Source organism: Callorhinus ursinus, unplaced genomic scaffold, assembly GCF_003265705.2.
Source record: "Callorhinus ursinus isolate GAN/ISIS: 27379988/994484 unplaced genomic scaffold, GSC_fseal_2.0 scaffold4, whole genome shotgun sequence".
Classification (NCBI taxonomy): Eukaryota; Metazoa; Chordata; class Mammalia; order Carnivora; family Otariidae; genus Callorhinus; species Callorhinus ursinus.
In genome coordinates, this window is record NW_027397066.1 from 96,209,046 (window position 1) to 96,213,873 (window position 4,828).

Below are 4,828 nucleotides of genomic sequence, written 5' to 3' on the forward strand. Positions count from 1 at the left end.
AATGGATGCCAATTTAAACTTATTGTGGTGACCGTTTTGCAACGTGTACAAATACCAAATCATAATGTTGTACACCTGACACTAATATAACGTTATGTGCCCGTTATAGTACAATTATACCATAATATTGAAAACTTACAAGGAGGTTCAACCTAGGCCCTCAGGAGAGGGTCCCTGACAGAAGCCTCTGAGTGGAGGCACATGCGCTATGAATGCAGCAATGCATGACAGTAAGGACAGCAAGGGGACCTGAGGCCTTGACTGCAACTCTTTTCAGAGACTGCAATGCATTGCCTGTGCACCATGTTTGGTGGGATGAGTACAGCTTTCCTCCTGAGGCCTGTCAGACAAACCCTTTGTAATTGCCTATGGTCAGTCCAGAAAGATCACACATAGGATTTGGCCTGGAGCCAGACTTCTCAATTCAACAATCATCTTTAATATAGTAGAGACAAATAATCTACAACTATGTTTATTTTTCTTTATCCTATAGGGAATGTATTCTTTAATCAAACCTATGTATTATACCTTCAGAATGCCAACTAAAACAGTTCAGCAGTTATTCACGTGTTTTGGGTTGAAAGACTGAAAATGCACAGGCAATGTAACTGGAACAAAGGAAGAGTTGCATGATCTTGCAGTGAAAAGTGATTTCAAACTTCACATACAGCCATAATCACTATGCACAACTTTGCAAACTTTGGGATTATACAATGATGTATCATTTTAGGTAAGACCTCAGTAAATCTTCAATTTTCTTTTCTGTCAATCTATTGATAATAATGTCTTCTCAGTTTTGTTTAAGACAATAAAAGTGGTTTCCAATGAATACTTACGTGACAAAGTAGACTGTTAAACTGCCCACTGGGTCATACTCTAGCCATTAATTATATAAATATGGAAAAAATATTTAAGATTCATGTTTTTTAATTTAACAAATTCTAGCCTACCAAAATGACGTTATATATTCAGGAATACACACAAATGTAAACAAAGAATTATTTTGGCCCCAGAGAAGGGCTTATTCACATTGTTCACTATCCAATTTTAGATCACTTTCTGAGACTGTATCTTTCATCTTGTTTCTCACCCTCCCTACCTTGCTTATAGAAAGGTCTGCCAATAGTGACCATGGATCTCCCACAGATCAAATCCTCACCCATCAGTCATAATTTCTAGTCTACTTTTAGAATGTACCTCTTCTTTTTGATTGAAACAATACATTTGCTATTTATAAAACAATGAGAAAGAATTTTTCAAGTTGACTCTAATCAAACTTGGTAAATGATTTAGAAGACTTTTAGAATGCTGTATCTGGAAACAAAATATTGTAGAAGAAATGTTCGTTAAATGGTTCTTCCATGCAGCCTAATACTTCTGACCATGCAGGTTATTAAGTTCATGTATTACTACTTAATTCTGTTAAAGATACCAGGAGCAAAAGAGTTCATATTTACTTGGCCTATTTTTCAAGCTGTTGCAAAATCTCTGTGTGTGTGCATGTATGTGTGTGGTTGTATGTTTGTATGTGTGTTTAACTTTATCAGACTATGAAAGTCACTCAAAGGAACAAGAACAGTTACATTTATATAGGAGAAAATTAAAATATTTTACTGAATATTTGTCAGACTATTTAGTTTTCTTTATTCCATTCACTCTTGGACTATGAATTAATTATGCAAAAGTGAGATTATGTAATCATTCAGAAAACTGACTCACCCCTCCCTCTTCATTACCTTCATGACTCAATGGCTTCTATTTCATTTATTTCCTCAAATTAAAATTAAATATCTGAGTATTTACTATAGTATCAAACTAGTTTTATACTTTACTAAACCTAATGTGATCAAAATCTAGTGTGATCCTATCATTATATCTTTTACCTATTTTTTAATTGTCTGCATAGTCCAATATGAAACAACAAAAGAACTGATACATGTTTCCACTGGTACTTTGTTCAAAATTTTGTTGCAGTTATTCTCTTATACAATGCACTGGAAGATTAAGCTTTACCATTTCATGAATAATCAAACCTTTGCTCATTCTACTAATAAAGTAAGTAAAATCACTAACATAAAGGGAAAAAATGAAGATGTTATAGGTAAATCCAGACATTATTTTCCAAAATGTTTCTTAAATCTATTTTTTATACACTCAGATTTGATTCCTTTTAAGTATAATGGCTAAATTAAAACTTCCTTTAGTTCTTGCTTTCTTCTTTGAATAAAATATATAATTATTTACATATTAAAATATATAATTATTTACATATATATTTTATATATGTATACATCTATGTATATGTATGTATGTGTATGCTGATACTGATATCCCATCAAAGTCAGAAATTTTGACTTGAGAACAATGTAGAACAGATAATCTAATTTATCGGCCAATTTTAATGAATGGATTCAAGACAGATAGTTTATTGATAAAGATCTTTCTTTTTTTTTAAAGCACTGTTATATGGGAATTCCTCATTCCTGCCCAAGATCTATTCATTTGAAAAACTGCATTACTGGAATATTGAAGAGGAATAACTTACTTTAAAGTTCTTACAAAATTTCTGGAACACTTCTATGAAAGTGTCCATCTTGACCTATACATTGTCTAGACCAATTAAGCATGACAATTAAAAACATATATCTCCATGCATATAATATGATGTGATATTTCTTTATTCAAAGACATAAGGGATACAAAAATGTCATAGTAAAAATAAAATTATCTTTTTAATATTATAAAAATTTTCTGTTCTTTTAATCTAGAAAAAGGTATCCTTTTTATCTTTTATGCAACTCTGCCAGAATCATGGATTTTTTTTTATTCTATCAGTGGAAAAAGGAAAAGTTATTTTAACTTATTTCAGCCTTTAATTTTCAACTGTCTCCAGAAAAAAAAAAATAAGTCTGATTAGATGAAAAACCGTTGTCATTAAATATCCCTCTATTGACTAAGCTTAAACACGCAGACTATTAAAAAAATCACTTATATTATCTCACTCACTTTTTAAAACATTCAACAAATAATGTAGTATTCTAAATTTAAACCTGAAGTGGAAAAAATATCCCAAATGCATCTCAACAAGAATATTCCGAGTTAGTTGTTTGTGTATTAAATGAGCTCTCTTGCTCTTACTTCACACATCTCACTCCACAGATATAGATATATGTATATTTATACATACATATAAGTGTATAATGCTATGCACATATGTATGTATATGTACATGTGGTAATTTACAATTTGAATGACAGTTCAGAGGCAGAAGGGGTACAAAGGGAACACGTATATTATATGGCCTTTGAGTTTGTACTCTTAAACTAAAATGAGATATAAATTGACAGAGATATTTCCATTATAAATTTACATTCTTATTTATTGAACTAATTAAATATATGCAAGCCTTTTGTGGCATAACCATTATAAGAATTCTTGAATATTTCAACATATGATAATAATAGGTATTTATTATGTTTGACTATTAAATAATAGGATTGATTTCCAGGATCCACAGAAGACATCAAACTCATGTCACTTAATGTTACTATTATTCTCCTATGATTTTTCCAAATGGTGGGGAATCAAATCATTTACTTTATTTACTCTTAAAAAATTGAAAGACCTACAATACAAGATAACTTTCTAGAAAATATATTTTTTATTATAAAAATTTTGAATAACACAGTAAATCTCTGTAGAAAGAAAACGTTTTGCCTGGAATATTTCATAAAAGAGGCAGGAAAATAATTTCTCTGAGGGTAGTCCAATGAAATGACTGAAATTTCATCTTTCTTAACAAGTATCAGCCTCTATAATGTGATAAGGAGAAGCAAAATATATAAAAATAACATGTGATAGTGTCTGAGGGGTGTGTGTGTGTGTATTTGCAAATAAATGTGTGATAGAGAGATATAGACAATAGACAAAAATTTTTGTAAAAGAAAATGTTTTAAAACATATTCTATTGTGACCATTTCTGATTCATTTTAGCATTTGTAATTAAAATCACAGAAGATAGCAAATAATTTAATTATTTAATTAATTAATAGAGTCATTTTCTTTTGTCAAGAAAATATTTGGTTTACATATGTGAAGACGTAAAGTGTCAAGCTGTCAAATCATATTCATATAAATATCACACACTACCATATGAATTAATGATTGAAGAAATATAGCTTACAATGCAGAAGTGAACCATTCTTTGAATAGAGAAATTTAATCTTGGTAGACATGGCTCTCTATAAAACTCCCTTCCTTCCTTGCACTAGGTCAATGCCTCATTTCAGATTTAATGCAAATTGCCTGTTGGTAGTGCGATGACTCTTTTATTTTCCTATCTATTACACAGTTTTTAAAATTTATTCCAATAAATATTGAAGAAGTATTTGACAAAATCCAATACTTTTTCATGATAAAAACTTAACAAACTAAGATTTGAAGGGAGCTTTTCCAGTCTGATAAAGAATAGTTATGAAAACCCCAGAATTAATATCATACTTAATGGTGAAAGACTCAATGTTTCCCCCTCAGTGAGAAACAGGTCAATGATATCTTCCCTCATTATTTCTAATCAACAATGTCCTCACACTTCAAATTCTAAAACTTACAACATTACAGTAACCAAAACAATATAAGACTGTGATAATGATAGAAATATCGATCGATGGAATATAATTGATAGTCTAGAAATAAACTGTCACATTTATGATCAATTGATTTTTTGTAGGAGTGCCAAAACAATTCAAAGGGGGAAAGAATAGTCTCTTCAATAAATGGCGCTGGGATAGATGGACAGCAAAAAATTGACTCAAAATGGATTACAGAT